Source organism: Gracilinanus agilis, chromosome 1 (assembly GCF_016433145.1).
Source record: "Gracilinanus agilis isolate LMUSP501 chromosome 1, AgileGrace, whole genome shotgun sequence".
Taxonomy (NCBI): domain Eukaryota; kingdom Metazoa; phylum Chordata; class Mammalia; order Didelphimorphia; family Didelphidae; genus Gracilinanus; species Gracilinanus agilis.
Window position 1 is genome coordinate 531199276 of NC_058130.1, and position 18472 is coordinate 531217747.

Sequence of the window (18472 nt, forward strand, 5' to 3'; positions counted from 1 at the left end):
TTGGTTTTGGAGAATCATATTGTTTAATTTCCAATTGGTTTTTGACTTGCCTGTCTAGGTGCCCTTACTGATTATTATTTTTATTGCATTATGATCTGAGAAGGTTACATTTATTATATCTGCTCTTTTGTATTTGTTTGCAAAGATTCTATGCCCTATTACATGGTCAATCTTTGTGAATGTACCATGTGCAGCTGAAAGGAAGGTGTATTCCTTTTTGTCCCTATTTATTTTTCTCCACATATCAATTAAATCTAATTTTTCTAGGACTTCGTTCATCTCTCTTACCTCTTTCTTATGTATTTTTTGGTTTGATTTATCTAGATCTGCCAGAGGAATATTTAGATCTCCCACTATTATGGTTTTACTATCTATTTCCTTCTTGAGCTCTTCCATTTTCTCCTTTATGAATTTGGATGCTATACCACTTGATGTATATATATTGAGCAGTGTCATTTCCTCATTGTTTATACTGCCTTTAATCAGGATGTAATGACCTTCCCTGTCTTTTTTAATCATATCTATTTTTACTTTGGCTTTGTCAGAGATCATGATAGCCACTCCTGCCTTCTTTTTCTCATTTGATACCCAAAAGATTTTGCTCATACCCTTAACCTTGAACCTGTGTGTGTCTACCCGCCTCATATGTGTTTCTTGTAGACAACCTATGGTAGGATTTTGGTTTCTGATCCACTCTTCTATTTGCTTCCATTTTATGAGTGAGTTCATCCCGTTCACATTCAGAGTTACAATTGTTAGTTGTATATTCACTGACATTTTTGTATCCTCCCCTAGACCCACTCCTTATTATACTATTTTCTTTTACACCAGTGGTTTGCTTTGAGCCAGTATCCCTTATCCCCTCCCTTGATCGACTTCCCTTTCTGCCCCCTCCCTTGTTATTCCCATCTTTTTGTTTTTTTAAAGATCTAATGAATTCCCTCTCCCTTCTTCTCCCCTCCCTTTTTTGGACTCCCCACTCCCCTGCTCCCTTTGGTTTATCCCTTCTGACTTTCTCAGTATGGTTAGATAGAGTTTTTTATCAGGATGGATAATAAAGCTACTCTTCCTTCTCCAGGTTGATTACACTGAGAGTAAGGTTTGATTATGCACTCTTCCTCTCCTTCTTATGATATTATTCATCCCCTCCCCTTCCCATACCCTTTTTGTGTGTAATAGAATGTCTTATTTTTCTTATTTACTCGGATTTTTTTTGGTCTCCCCTACTATTCCCCCCCTCTTTCCCACCCCCCATGTCTTCTTAGACCATTTAGTATCCTGTCCTCTCCCAATGAATTATTCTTCTGGTTGCTATAATAGTGAATATTATAATAGTGTATAGAGTTCACTACAGAGAATTATACATAGCATTTCTCCACCTAGTAATACAGATAATTAGATCTTATTTATGCCCTTAAAGAGTCAAGCTTAAAAGATTATGAGTTTTCTTTCTTTTCCTCTGTTTCTTATTTACCTTTTCATCTTTCTCTTGATATTGGTGGTTGAGTGTCAAACTTTCCATTTAGTCCTGGTCTCTTTTGTGCAAAAACTTGGAATTCTTCAATTTTGTTGAATGCCCATACTTTCCCCTGAAAGTATATGGTTAGTTTCACTGGGTAGTTGATTTGTGGCTGAAGGCCCAGCTCTCTTGCCTTTCTGAATATTGTATTCCAAGGCTTGCAGTCTTTTAGCATTGAGGCTGCCAGATCCTGTGTGATCCTTATTGGTGCTCCTTGATATTTCAATTGTCTCTTTCTGGCTTCTTGTAAGATTTTTTCTTTAACTTGAAAGCTCTTCAATTTCGCTATTATATTTCTGGGTGTTGACTTTTCTGGGTCCAGTGTAGAGAGTGTTCTATGGATCCTTTCAATGTCTATATTGCCCTCTTGTTGTAGAACTTCAGGGCAATTTTGCTGAATAATTTCTTTAAGTATGGAGTCCAAGTTTCTATTAATTTCTGCCTTTTCTGGAATACCAATGATTCTCAAGTTGTGTCTTCTAGACCGGTTTTCTTGGTCTGTCACTCTCTCATTGAAATATTTCATGTTTCCTTCTATTTTATCAGTCTTTTGACTTTGTTTTATATGTTCTTGTTTTCTTGAGAGATCATTGGTTTCTAAATGTTCGATTCTAGCCTTTAAGGTCTGGTTTTCGGCTTTAATGTTTTTGTTTTCGGCTTTAATGTTTTTGTTTTTGGCTCTAATGTTTTTGTTTTCGGCTTTAATGTTTTTGTTTTTTCGGCTATAATTTTTTGGTTTTCCTTTTCAATCTGGTCATTTTTGGTCTTCAGTTGTCTTGTCTCAGTTTCCAATTGCGAAATTCTGCCTTTTAAACTGTTATTTTCTTGCCAAATTTCTTCCATCTTCCTCAGCATTTCATTTTTAAACTCTTCCATAGCTTGTGACCAGCTTTCATTTTTTTGGGGAGGTTTGGATTTTTGTTTTCCCTCCTCTGTTGTCTGGATTTTCTCTGTGTAGAAGTTGTTAGTGTTCCAGAGTTTCTCTTGATAGTCTTTTTCTTCTGGACTTCCTTATTGCTGGCCATTGTTGGCTCCGCCCCTTTTCAGCTTTGTCTTTGCACTCTGGGTCTGCCTGGGCCTTGCAAGTTCCGGGGGGCTCTGGTCTCCTTGTCCTCTGAGTCAGGCCTCCTGGTAGTTCCCAGTCTGCCCCTCTGCCCGAGGTTCCTTCAGCAGTCTTTGGGGCTGCTTCCACAGCCATGCTCCAGTCTGCACCGGGTCCTCACTGGAGGTCCAAGCCTGGGCTGGAGATCATTATTCAAGCCTAGGGCACTGCCTTTGCCTGTGCAGATGCTCTTAGGGCACTGCCTTCACCCCTGCAGAAGGTAGTGAAAGTCTGTGGGCTGGAAATCTTTATTCGCACCCGAGGCAATGCCTTCAGCACTTGGGAAAGGCCGTGTTTTAGGGGCCTTTGTTCCAGCCCGAGGGGGTGCCTTTACCCACGTGGACGCTTGGGGAAAGTCTGTGTGTGCCCCCAGCCACCTGGGGTCCCTTGTCTTGCAGCACAAGTACAAGCCCTGGGGCTGCCAGTGATTATCTGGTTGCCCCAGTCCTGTTTTCCCACTTGTGCATTGGCGTTGTGCGAGGTGTGTGGTGTGGGGGGTGTTGGAGGGGCTTCTTCCTCTCTAGTTTTAGTGAGAACTCTTTCACCCCTTTATAGCGTGGAAATGCCCCAATTCTGCATACCTTCAATGCTGCGCCCTGTTGTGGGGTTCCTTCGTTCCTCTGGACTCGTTTTTATTTCCCCTTGAGGAGTTCTGTATGCTTTGGTCAGGAGAGATCAAGCAGCTGCTCCTTACACTGCCGCCATCTTAACTGCAAGTCTGGAATAGAACCTCTTCTTTCCTTTCTTTTATTAGATTGACCAGTACTTTGTTAATTTTATTTGTTTTTTCAACGTACCACCTTCTGATCTTATGTATTAATTCAAATGTTCTTTTACTTTTGGTTTTATTAATTTCTTCTTTAATTTTTATGATCTATAATTTAGTTTTCATCTGGGGATTTTTAATTTGTTTGCCTTCAATTTTTTTGATTTGCATACTCACCCAATTCATTGATCTTTACCCTCCCTAATTTTTTAATATATGCACTCAAACATATAAATTTCCCCCTGGGTACTACTTTGGCTGCATCCTACAGATTTTGGTCGGATGTCTCATCATTGTCATTCTCTTCAATGAAATTATTAATTGTTTCTATGATTTGTTCTTTAACTAACTGATTTTGGAGAATCATATCATTTAATTTCCATTTGATTTTCGATGTGCCTATCCATGTAATCTTACTAAATATTATTTTTATTTCATTATGATCTAAAATGTTGCATTTGTTTATTTTTGCTCTTTTGGATTTGTTTTCCATGTTTCTATGCCTTAGCACATTGTCAATCTTTGTGAATGTAACATGTGCAGCTGAAAAGAACATATATTTCTTTTTCTCCCTACTTATTTTTCTCCCCATATCTATTATCTCTAATTTTTACAGAATTTCATTCACATCTATTACCTCTTTCTTACTTATTTTTTGTTTTGATTTAATCTAGGTCTGATAGAGGAAGGTTTATGTCTCCCACTAGTATAGTTTAAATATCTATTTCCTCCTTGAGCTCTGCCACTTTCTCCTTTAGAAATGTGGATGCTATGCCTTTTGGTGTATATATGCTGAGCACTGCTATTTCCTCATTGCCTATCCTGCCTTTTATCAGAATGTAATTACCTTCCCTATTTCTTTTAATCAGATCTATTTTTACTTTGGCTTTTTCAGATATCATGATTTCAACTCCTGTCTTCTTTTTCTCAGTTGAAGCCCAATAGATTTTCCTTCAGCCTTTTACCTTTACCCTGTATATGTCTACCTACCTCATGTTTGTTTCTTGTAGACAAAATATGGTAGGATTTTGGTTTCTAATCCAATCTGCTAGTTGTTTCTGTTTTATGGGCAAGTTCATCCCGTTCACATTCAGAGTTATGATTGTCAGCTGTGGTTTCCCCAACATTTTGATATTGTCTCCTAGTTCTGTCCTTTCTTTTTCCACCATTTCTTTTTAAACAAGTGGTTTTCTTTTAATCAGTCCCCCTTATCCCTATCCTTAGTTTATTTCCTTTTCTTCCCTCTCCCTTTTCGTTCCCCTCTTATTATTTTTTAAGGTGTATTACATTTCCTCCTCCCTCTCTTTCCCTCCCTTTTTGAACTCTGTCCCCACCCCACTACCCTCCTTGGTTTTTCCCTTCTGACTTTCTCTGTAGGGTAAGATAGAATTAGATATCCCAATGAATCTAGCTGTTCTTCCCTCTCAGAATTGATTCCACTGAGAGTAATGTTTAAGTATTACTTATTAACACTCTCTTCCTTGCCTTCTTATAATATCCTAATACCAAAATACCATTTTTTAGAAAGTTATAAATGTTCTGGATTGAATTAATCATTTTCCTCTTCCTTCACTTCAATATGTAATACCCAAGTTTTGAGATCTGTTACCTTATAGGAGTCTAATTAAGACATAAACCTTGAGGTAGCTAACTTGCTTATTAAATTGAGATCTAGGCCTAGATATGGGAAATCCTGGGTTCAAGTGTCACCTTAGACATCTATAATTACCTACAACTTACTGTTGTTCTGCCCTTGAAAGCAATATACTGTCTTGATTCTAAGACAGAAGTTAAGTTTTTTTTTTAAAAAGGCCTAAAACTTTGGGAACATGACAGCAACTTGAGGTTACAAAATGGATACAAATTTAAACTCAGGTCCATTGGTGTTTAGGGCTCATTATAGTCCAGTTACTCTCCAGCAATTGTCAACACTGGGGAAAACAAAAACACCAAAATACAGGGAAGTTAGTTATATGCTGTTATTTTTTGAAATGACCTTCCATTTCAGGGGAAAAAATACAGAGGCATGAATGTTCAGTGAAGGAGAGAGCATATACTGATGATTACTTTGAACATGATCTCCAGAAACATGAAAAAGGAATAAGTGGAATAAAAATCAGAATTTAGGTTCATCACAAATTCCAGTCTAAGATCTAACCTCAGGGAAAATCATTGTTCCTAATTGTTTCATAAACATGAGAGATTGAATTATTATTTTGGAAATAATTTAATTTATATTATCCATGGTATAACTAGGTATATTTTAGGGTGGAGATAAATTATAGATAATCCATTTGCCATTGCCTTTGAAAATTTACTGCTTCTTAATTTTCATTTTGTCTCATTAACACAGACTTTGAAAGGCGAACCATACTTGGAATAGAGATGGGAGCAACAGGGCAGAAATGGATGTAAATCAGATCCATTGTGGACTACATTTTAGAATTTTAGATTCAGTGCAGATATATATTTTCCAAAGCTAAGTTATAAAGCTGAGCAATTCAACCGATTTCCAATAAGATTGTTCAGAATTATTTATTTAATCTCTTTCTGCTCCCTGAACTTTCTACTGGAGTAGATTATTGATTCCTGTGAAATAATTTTCACTTTCAAAATTACCAATAATGCTTTTATGTAGAGGAATAAAGTATAATGAGCTTATATTTGACATTAATGTCTAAGAGATAAGGTTATTCTATTAATACTTACAGTTATATATTGCCTTCTAAAGACATATTATTTAAACATTTTTAAAGGTTAGTTCTTGAAGACAAACTATTTAAGTTGTTTTTATAATAGCAAGAAACTTTTTTTTACTTAACTCAGCTTCAAAATAGTGCAAAAGCTAAGATACAGAAGAATGCCAATATTTCTCTAAAGATATTCTAAAGTCTTGTCAGAACAGTAAAATATGTACTTATTTACTGAGCAAAGATGATTATTGCATGAGTATGTCATTATTGTGTTGAAATCATCCCTCTTCTCTGCCTTTTACTGGAAAAATATGCAAAGAATGTTTGTAGGGTTACAATAATGAAAAAATTTCCTGAAAATACTGACCAAAATTTGTATTAACCTATGGTTTTTTGGGAAATGTAGCATAGATTTAAAAAGTAATATTCAATGCCTCCAAAGTTTGATATTTATAAGAATTTATTAATATAAAATTAGAAAGCTAGAGAAACAGAGGGAAACACTCCTTACTCACCCCACATGGCCACAAGCCTCTCACCTCCCCCCAACACCTCCCAGCTCACCATCCATGTACAAGAGAGAAAGCCAAGAGGTGGAGCCAACTCAAATTAAATACAGACCTTGAAACTTACACACATATACACCAGGAAAAGGAAATGTGGGTATGGCAAAAAGGAGTTTAGGTAATGTAGTTTCAGGGGTTCAAGATCTTCCAACTTTACATTCCCCCCTGTTATCCTTTGGGAGACCTATCTCCCCAATGTATCATGAAAACATAAATTAAAATTTACAATAATTCAGAGATAAAAGGGAAATAAAAGGGAGAAAGAACAAAACCAATGTTCTGTGCATTGACAAAAAACCATTTAGGGGGCAGTCCCCTTTTTTGGCATAAGAGTGTCCATTCAAAATAAATACATTCAACCCTCTTAAAGTTCAAATTTGCCATGTATCAAAGTTCACTCTGGATCTTCTGGTGCAGTATGTGGTCTCTACATGCAACTTCGTGGCACCTTTTGGATACTGGGATGTAGTCTTCTGTTCTAAATTAGGGTTGAATTCAAGTTCAAATTCACAGCAATAGCATAGTCCCCCCTGAGGAGAATAACTTTACATTCCCCCCTGAAAAGGACACAGGGACACACATAGGAATCACTCAAGAATACATGGTCAAGACATAAGCATATGAATCCATTATCAAAAACATCAAAGAGTCCAAAGAAATTTTAAAAAAGGAAAAATAACCTCTGAGAGAGATATAGGCTATTAAAAATATGAAGAAAGAAAAATTCTAGGAAAAAGAAAAAAATCACAAATCACAGCAGTTTCTTGTAGCGATTCATGTCTCATAAGCTTTGCAATATCACTCACTTACTTAGTTCAGTAGCCTCTACTACAGTAAGTTGTCACATCATAAAAGAAATAGAAAAAGAGACTAGATCTCAAAACAAATGGGAAATAGCATTTCTAGCATTATGTCTTAAAAGAAGGTGTTATATTTTCTCCTTAACAATCACTAACTTGATTTGTGAGATACTATTCTATTGCAAATAATTCCTGCTCTTGAGACTCATATTTGCTGTTTTTACCCCTGTCATTCTGTCTCTGAAACTTTTTCTCTTGTTATGGAATTTTATTATGCAATTTCAATTCCTGAACCACTCTGTAAAATCTTTAAGCTATTACAATTTAAAAAAAGTGAACCAATTATAGGCCATTTAGTTGAAATTGCCCCTCCCAACTTGTCTAAACTTGATCCCTGTGGAGTAGATTTCTAAAAATATATCATCTTTTTAAACTTGCTTGTTAACATTTTCAAATGATGATGCAAGCAGGCATTATATTTTCTTGCCTTTTATATTCTTTATACCTTCTTTTTCTTCTCTTTCGATCCCTTTCTGCTTTTGAATCCTATAGGGGGCGGAATCAAATAATGAGGAAACACAAGGGGAAAAGTCAATATGTTAACTTCACTTTAGTTCAGTGAAATGGCCTGTGGGGAAAAGTTTTATGTTCAATATTCGAATATAAAACTAGCCTGAAATAATTCAAATTGATTGTTACCATCAATCTGCAAGCTAGAGATGTGGAACCCTCCAGTAAACTGGTTTAATTTATGGAGTTAGAGAGACAGACCACATTTTTTACTATAGTACTTTTCCAGGATTGTAGTAGTATATTTTCAGAATAAGCAAATGTCCTTTTTGTTTTTGCTTCCTGGGGAACTATTTAACCAACCATATATTAAATTGTGCTTTTCTTAGTTGAAATGCATTTTGTCATTGCCTTTAATTCTGAGTACCTTATGTACTTTAGTATTATTTCTGTGCTAATTGGTGTTAATAATACTTGACAATTTATCCTCATCTGCAAATTTCATTAACAAGATCCATTTCTAGATGATTAATCACAATGTTAAATAAGATTAGCAGCTAATAGTAATTCCCCTTCTTTTCTGCCATAAAATTTCTGTAAGACCATGCCTACATTTCTAAGCCTAAACAATAATACAGGTACCTCTAGAAATTTCTTTTAACCCCACATCTCTGACCATGTGAACACCCATGCTATGTGAACTCTCATTTTTCTGATTACTTTAGGAGAAAATATAGTTTTTATATCAATTATACCTTAATTTTTGCTTAATGTTTTTAATGTAAGTACATCAAAATCTTAATATACAATTTAATGGAAATTGAATTCATTAGGACCTTAGTCTGGTAAAGATGGATTTTTATCTTAAAAAATTAAGTATTTGTTTAAAGGGCATCCAGGAATCTGTCTTTCTTTCAAGATTATAAATTTTATATAATCAAATATTTGTGTGTATGTGTTTTAATTTGGAAAATAGAAATAGAATAATTGATCAGTGTTTGAAGATGCATTGGAAATTAGTATCTTTTGATTACTATAGCATTTTATTCTTTTCTTGTTAGAACACATTTTAACCAAATTTTGTGATTAGATAAATGACATGTATGATATATATGTTTGACATATGTCAAATACAATATTTATTATATGTATATTCCTAGGGAATTATACTGCTTCTTATATTGTACTTCATTGTTCTAGTTGTGTCAGCTAATAAAAATGATTTCTTTACCTGATCCAACAAAGCCTACTCATCTGGACTTGTCTTCTTCAAATTGGCTCCAACACTGCTCAAATCACTTTGCCCCCATTGATTAGCCTTTACTACTCTTCTGTTTTGGAACCAATACACAGTGCTGACTCCAAGACAGAAGATAAAGGTTATAAAAAATTCAGTTAGAGATTTAAGAGGTAAAATTTTAAAGTACTAATAAAGAATACACTGGTAGCTTATATCCCAACCACAAGGATAGGAATTAAGATATATGTATTCTTTTAGAAGACCAAGATGGAACAAGGCAGAATAAACTCATTAGTATTGATAGGATATTTCACATTTATTTTCCCTTTTCATGAAAATGACATCTGCACATGTAAGATGTTTTTAGTGCATCATCTTACAAGATTTTCTAACTTACTGATTGTTAAGATATGACACTTTACTTTTATACAATTTGAGATTATAAGTTCTAGAAAATTTGCTGATCTTCATTAGGGGTGAGAGCTTCCTAAATGGGAAGTTGCTATATCAATGAAATCATAGAACTAAACATAGCAAAAAAAATATTGCGGTAACAAAGTTCTAGAAACTGAAGGGGTGTCTATGAATTAGGGAAAGACTAAATAAACTTTGGTACATTCGTATAGTGAAATATTCATTTTATTGGGCCATAGAAAAATAAATACATGAAAAATTCATAGGAGCATAGAAAAACATGTAGGACCTGATGCAGTAAAATGAAGAAAACAAAATATATGATGACAAAAGCAATGTAAACAGAGTGTTACAGTAAAAGTGAAAGTTGTATATTTATAACAACCAGTCTTGTGTCTGGACACTAGATGAGACCTTGTACACTTTTCTACACTTGTTGCATTGTTGGGCTTAGAGGTATGTTTGTTTGTGTAGGGGGAGAGGTATTTTAGGTATGGGATAGAACATAAATCGATAGAAGTGGTAAAATATAATGATTTGTATTTATTGTTAGTTTCTAAAGAAGATTCCCTGGATATGGTAGGGAAAGAATTGTGATATGGTCAAATATTTACAGCTGTGTGAGACCTAAAAGAAATAGAACATTTTATTTGTATGTGTAGATACATTTTTATAATTATTTTTGACATTTTGTGATCCATGTTCTTTCTCTTTCTCTCCATTCCTGAGATATCAACTATTATGATATGTTACCATATAATTCATATTTCCATGTTCATCATGTTGTGAAAGAAGACACATTCCTCTTATAATGGAGAAAATTCATGCAGGAAATGAAATAAATAATAATATGCATCTATCTCCATTCAGACTCCATCAGTTCCTTCTACAGTTGCGAAAGGCCTTTTTTATCATGACTTCCTTGGGGGTTGTCTCATTGTATATTATTTCTGTTACAGCATACAATGTTCTCCTGGTTCTGCTCATTTCACTTCACTTCATATACATCTTTCTAGCCTTTATATGTGTGTGTGTGTGTGTGTGTGTGTGTGTGTGTGTATGTATGAATGTGATTGTCCTGTTCTTCATTTCTTAATGTACAGTAGTATTCCATTACAATCATGTACCATAATTGTTCAGCTAGTCCCCAATTAATGGACATTTTTCATTTTTCCAATTCTTTATCACTACAAAATGAGTTTTAATTAACATCTTTGTCACATTGATCCTTTCTCCCTATCTTTTATGTCTTTGTGATACAGACTTAGAAGTGTAATCATATCTAACCTTCTTATTTTAAAGATAAGGAAAGCAAAGTTTAGAAAGGTAAGTGACTAGACTAAGGTCATATAGATATTAAGTTTTAGAGAAAGGCTTTGGATCCATGTCTTCATACTATAGAACCAATAATTTTTCTACTTGATCAAATTGTCTACTTTAGAAATCATTCCAATATAAAAAATCATTAATAAATATTTGTTTCCACATAAAAAAAGTTTTTCTGACATTGACAATTCATCCATTCGATAATCATTAATTTTAAGTACCTATGTTGTGTCATTCATTGTGCTATGTGCTGGGGAAAAAATGAAACATAACTTCTGCTCTCAAGGAGCTTACAATATAATAAGGAGGAAAAAGTCATGTACCAGATAGAATAACAGCAACCTTATTATAATGAAGATCTAAGCATAGAAAAAGTCAAAATGATAGAATACAGTGATGGTATACTTAGCCCACATTTCTTGATAAAAAAAATAAGCATAGACATAAAACAAATGTCATTCAATAGTAAAAGAACGGAGTTATCAAATCCTTAGTATTTCATTGGTTTTCTGGAAAATAAAAACTTTAGGCAAGTTTGAAGTGATGATAAGAAAATGTATATAATATTTTTCTAGACTTTTTACTACCTTTTCCTCAATTAATATTAATAGTACTTTTTTCTGATTACATAGTAAATCCATGAATTGAAAAAAAAACATTAAGAAGAAAATATTTTTACAAAGTAATGGAATTTTTAGTGAAAAGTGTAATTCATACACATGAATTTATGAATACAAATATAAATATATTCACCCACTATGTGATGTATTTGTAAATATATGCATATATAAATTTTATCTATCATACTGAAACCTCCTGTTTCTAATATATCCACCTTCAGTTAGTAGAACCTATTGAAATTCCAGCTAATTTATTTAGAATGTAACTATGGTATCCCTTCAAGAGACATTTATCACAATATTGTTAAGTAGAATTATCAAATAATCTGTCAAGCATAATTAATAGTAAATGTTATCACCTTTTTGGCTTGAAAAATGTATAAAAAATGAAACAAAAAAAGGAATTTTTCTTGCTCTTAATCAGACTGATCTAGAACTTTAACTTAAAAATATCAATGTAAAGAATAATATGAATGTAAAGAATAAATAAAGAAAAATATCAATGGTAAAGACCAACAGCTACATTTATTAATGTGATTCTTTCAGTTAAGCAATTGCTGGAAAGTGTAAAGAGAAAATAAATTCTCAGAATAATGTTCACTCATTGCTTTCTTCTTTTACTAACAATATGTCTGGGCACACATTTCCCAAGCAACTTTAGAAACTGCATTCAGCTAGGTTCAAAGTGTATACAGATTGACCAAAATGAGAACTACATATTGTGTAACTCTTACCAAAGGTTTTGAAATCTATAATTATTTTTCTGTTCCTATCTCAACTAAACCATGGAATTTAACAAGCAAGGGGAAAAATCCATTATGAAGAGTATATTCTTGGACTAGATTTAGGAAAAAATGAAGAAATTTTGTAAAACAAAATATTCCAAAGAAACTCCTTTCTTCTCATACCAGCTAGCAGTTCTTTGTGCTTCATTTCCTCCACTTTCTTCATAATTTCTGCAAGATGCTCTATGTCCCATTGTAGGTCTCTAGCTTGCCCAATCTCTATCAGCAAATAACACTAATTCTTGCTTTTCCCATCTTTTAATTTGCCTCACTCAAACAGCCATTGACATAGAAAAACTAATAAAAATACATTAATTCAATTGTTAACAATATCATCTAATAGCTCTTTTAATAAACAATTCAGTATTTCATTTTTCCCTAATTTTGTTCATGTATGTATTGTCTTGACCAAAGCGAATCAAAACCCTTCTGGCAGGGGCAGCTGGGTAGCTCAGTGGATTGAGAGCCAGGCCTAGAGACAGGAGGTCCTACGTTCAAATCCGGCCTCAGACACTTCCCAGCTGTGTGACCCTGGGCAAGTCACTTGACCCCCATTGCCTACCCTTGCCAATCTTCCACCTATAAATCAATACACAAAAAAGTTAAGGATTTAAAAAATTAAAAAAAAAACCCTTCTGCCCTGTTGTCTTTATGAGTGCTTATTGCCAATAAAGATAAATGCATTCAAGATAATTATCTTGTGAAGATCTCCAAATGTACCTAAGACAGACCTCAGCAGGGAAGAGCATTTGCAAGGCTATATTTAGAGAATGCACTTTTATTTTACAAAAAATCTTTGTTATATTATTTCAAAAAATGAATCAACAGCAGGAAGTTCATGTAATTCAGTTTTTACTTAATAAAGAAGGTAATAGCAGAAATATCAGAAAATTCAACACACCAAGATAGGAGATCATATTAAGGGAGATCTGTAAAGAAAGATAGCCAGCTCACATATGGTGGCATTATTCTTGAGGTTAACAAAATATCTATCTTGCAGAGCTATGATGAGGATCAAAAGCAAATCACTTTACAAATCTCAAAATATAACATAAATGCTAATTATTAGCATTAGTATTACATTATTATTTAAAAGAACCAAAAGCTACAGAAATATGTATTTACAATAGCAAAACTTAATAACAAACTATCCCCTAATTAGTAACAGAATTAAGCATAAATAACTTTATTTAGTGGAATACTACTTGCTAATAAAAATAATAGACATACACGACAGTGTTATTGAAATAGAGAATGATATAAATGGAGGTAAATGAAAATAACAGCCACTTAAACATTGTAACCATAATAAAAACAGTATTTAAAGCTACATTTTATACACACACACACATATATACATATATATTGACAACTTTGCAAAGAGATAAAGAATTGGTGAATATTTGTTGACAGTAAATATTATTTTAATAAATAATAATATAGTTTAAATGTTAAAATTCTAAATTTTAACTATGAAGTTGAAACTGAAAACAATGTATTCGGTAATTGCCAGCAAGGTCATTGTTGCTAAACAAAAGGATTGACATGGTGAACTAATTTGCCTGAGTTTAAGCACATCATATTTAACAATGTAAGTAAGGTTTATTTTGTACTGGCAAACAGAGGTACATTGCAGTTAAACAAAAAGCACATTATGAAGGTGTTTGAAAGTTGTGTGAAAATATCTATGTTAGAAATGCACTATAATTATCTTAACAACCTATCTAAACCAAGTCCACATTGATAATCAGTTTTCTAAATCCAAATGTAGATTTTCCAGGTAAAAAGGATAGATCAGTAAAGAGAAAATAAATGAAATAAACAAAAAGGTGTGTTTTCTCTACATTGTCAGTTACCATCATCTCATCTACCCAAGTAGTGGTGCTATATTTTATTTTTGGTATATTTTGAATACATTTATTTAAAAAATCTAAACTGTTAGAAGAGTTCCTGTTCATCCATTTATTTGTACACTTCAGACTTTTTTATTTTTGCCTTAATAGGTTTGTTCTATGCAAATAAAATGAAAAACAAATGATTTTTATATGATGCATTGAGTTGGCAAAGTACAAATGTACATTATTTGAAAGTCCAATGTAGTAAGTAATCCAGGTATTAAAATCATTCCCTGGGGGCAGCTGGGTAGCTCAGTGGATTGAGAGTCAGGCCTAGAGACAGGAGGTCCTAGGTTCAAATCCAGCCTCAGTCACTTCCCAGCTGTGTGACCCTGGGCAAGTCACTTGACCCCCATTGCCCACCCTTACCACTCTTCCACCTATGAGACAATACACTGAAAGTTAAGGGTTTAAAAAAAATCATCCCCATTTTAGATTTAGGAAAGCAGAATTTTAGTCACACTATGTAAGTTACTCATACATATATGATTAGAAAGCCTTAGAGATAGAATTTGAACTTGTCATTTCCCTAGCTAAATCCAAAACCACTTTTACAATTTATAAGAGATTATGATATTTTGTATAGCATGCTTCTATTTTTTTTAGTACTTTAGTAGTTTAAGGACTATTAAAATTTTCTTTGTAAGAAGACTAAATAAGAGTTTTCATCACACAGTAATAAGTTCATCTTTTTTATTGAGTAGGGAGACATGGTAGCCAAAGGCCAATTGAGGGAGATGGTAAGCTCTTTTGCAAAATTTATCAAAGAAAATCATTATAAAATTATAATATAAACAAGAAGTTGAGATCAATATAAGCATGCAACAAATTGATATAAATCTTATATTAACAAAATCATTCCATGATCAACAATAGTTGGAATTAGGAGAAGAGTATTATGCATGCAATGTGTCAGTTGGAACAAAGTCTCAGACGCTTATGGTGAATTTTTTTTATATGGTCAAGATAGAAAATCTACTTGGCTTTATTGCCAACACAACTCCTATTCCTTTGACCTAAAATCTGAAACAAAATGCAGGAGTGATGTGTAGATGATTAAGAATAAAAGAACATAGATGGGAAATGTGGAGAGAGGGAATAGCATGACGAGTTGTACATAATTATCCAGTTACTGGGATTGTATATACAGTAATCCTCTTTGTCTCTAAATGTTATCAGTGAGGTGGCCCTATAGATATGGCAAAATGAGCAATCATTCCTGTTCTGTTGATTGAAAAAAAAAGCTTGTCAATTCAGCATAGTCACTAACATATTTAGTGGTAGGCATTTAGAAATTATTCACTACTATAAAATGTTGATATTCATATACACAACTGATAATATGTTTTTCTAACAAATCTGTCAATTACTTCAATAAATCCTCTCTCCTTCTCCTCCCCAACACACATGAAACCCTAGCCTATCATATGATTGATAGTCTTTTATGATTAAGTACCTGCTGCTGTCTTTTTGGCTGTATCCCTCTTGAATACCATGAACTGAACTTATAAAAAAGAGAAGATTTGCCTTCCATTGCTTATCTCTTTTTTATCTTTGAGCTTTGAGAAATTAGCCTGGGGAGGTTTGTTTATCTTTTGTGTGATCAAGTAGGGCACCTGAAATTGTGGATTAACAACACAAAAATGGAAAAGAAGAGATTAAATTGGGGATGGAGTAAAGGTAGAAGTATATGGCAAGAAATACATGAGATCTCCTAAATCCACCTCCGAATGGTGATTAAAAATATTTCAAAACAAATTCTGTAGTAGCACAACCAGCAAAAGGACTGGCTAAGCAATTTTTTAGCCCAAGGAAAACTTAGAAGTTTAGCAGGAAAGTTCTGTCTAACTAAGTGATTGTAAAGTTCAAAATACAAAATCAGAAAAGGCCAACAATGTCAAAATGGCTACATGCAAAGTCTTAATGAAAAAAAAGAAATGTCATAACTCCCAACAAGAACTTTTTGAAAGACTCAGGAAAAATTCAAATAAGAGAGGTTAAAAGGGCAATTTTGGGGAAAATGAGAGCGATACAACAAAATCATGAAAAAAAATCCAACTGTGGTTAAGAAAACATAAAATGGAAAAAGATAATTAAAAATTCACTGAAGAAAGCAACATCTTACAAAGTAGAATTGTCCAAATTGTAAAAGTAGGTACAAAAGATTAATGGGAAAAAATGCTTAAAATTAGAATTGGGAAAGTAGGAATTAATGGTTCCATGATATATCAAGAAACAATAAAACAAAATGAAAAGAAAAAATAAAACAAAATAGATAGCATTCCATTGGCTAAACAGCTGACCTGGGAAATATAACAAGGAGAGAAAATTTAAGAATTATTGGAATAACACTTCCTAGTTTTGTGACTTTAAGCAAGTCACTTAACCCTCATTGCTTAGTCCTTACAACTCTTCTGTCTTAGAACCAATACACATTATTGATTCTAAGATGGGAAGAAAATGTTTGAAAAAGGAAAGAATTATTGGACTACTTGTAAGCCAAAAAAGAAGTAACTGGGTCTTTTATTGCAAAAAAAATTCAAGAAAAACTTCCCTGACATTCTTGAACAGGGTAAAATGGAAATTGAAAGACTCCAAAAACCTCCTGAAAAATACCCCCTTGCCCCACCAAAATAAAGCTTCCCATGGAATATTATAGCCAAGGGCTATAAAACTGCATATCCATTGACTCAGAAATACCTCTATTAAACAATCAAATGTGATAAACTTTGCTACTAACAGCAATACAATGATCTAGGAAAATTCTGAGGGACTTATGAAAAAGAATGCTATCCATCTCTAGAGAAATAACTGTTAAGAGTATAAATGCAGATGAAAACATGTGATTTATCATTTACTTATTTGTGTACATGATTTGGGGTTTTGGTTTTATAAGATTATTTGCTTATAGAAATGAATAACATGGAAATATGTTTTGCGTGATACTACATGAATAACCCAGATTGAATTCCTTGTCAACTACAGGAGATGGGAGGGAAGAAGAGAGGGAGACAACATGAATCATATAACTTGAGAAACTTATGTGGAAAATTGTTATTAAAATGAAATAAATAAAACATTAAAAAAAGAAATACTACTATTAGTCTGACCCCATAGAGATTTTTGGTGAAAAGTTGTAAAAAATGTGGCATATTATTGTAATGGGATTCTATTGTGCTCTGATGAGCTGGATGAGCAGGGTAGTTTCTGAAAAAAAACTAGAAAGACTTAATGAATTAATGCAAAGAAGTGAGCAAAATCAGGTAAACACTGTAAGTAGTAAAAGCAATATTATACAATGATAACCTGTGAATAACAGCTATTCTTAACAATACATTGATCCAAGACCACTCTAAGGGACTCATGAAGAAAATGTTATCCAATCCCTGAGAAAATTGATAGAGCAAGAATGCAAATAAATGCATACCATCAATGAACACATATTGTGATAATGAGATTAAATCTACCTTGCCCATCTTTATATTTAATCACCAAAGGTGAAAAAAATCTCCACTTAACTCACAAGTTGGGGTTCTCTAACCCACATGTGCTAGAGTGAGTGACAAATCAGAATTTACTGACTGCCTCCTGAGCAGTCCTAAGAAAAGCGTCTGTTGTGATTGGACACATAAACTAAGAGGAGGGCATAGGAAGTGATGCAAAAGAGGCCCCTTTAAAAAGAGAGTTGAGTGAGCTCAGGGATCTCTTCTGTTTTGTGAATGGGACCTGAAAGAGCGCTTCTGATTTGTGACCAGGACATGGAGGAGCTCTGGAGCTGGTGAGACTTTTCTTAAATCTTTCCTTTGGCATTCATGTGTTGAGTGTAAGGACTGAATCTTCCTGAACTTCTCTTAAGGAACTTCCCTTTCAAAAGAGACTCTGTGACTGAAGCTTTTGCTTCATAAGTCTCCTCCTTGGCCCTCAGCTCAAGACTTGGCCTTTTTCCAATTGAGGACTAGTTAGATCTCCTTGGCTTAAACCAGAGACCTAAGCGAATTATTGTTTGTCAGGTTAATTACCTTACCTTATCCTCTCTCTAAATTTCTTAATTTCTCTCTCTCTTCTCAATTATAAATAAACTTCCATAAAAGTTATTTTGACTTGAGGTTATTCTTTAATTGGGAATTGATAATTGTTCAATTCCCTGGTGACCTAACCCTTTAATATATTCAATCCAAAACCCCTTTCCCCCCTTACTATATATATACTGTATATATATATACACAGTATATATAC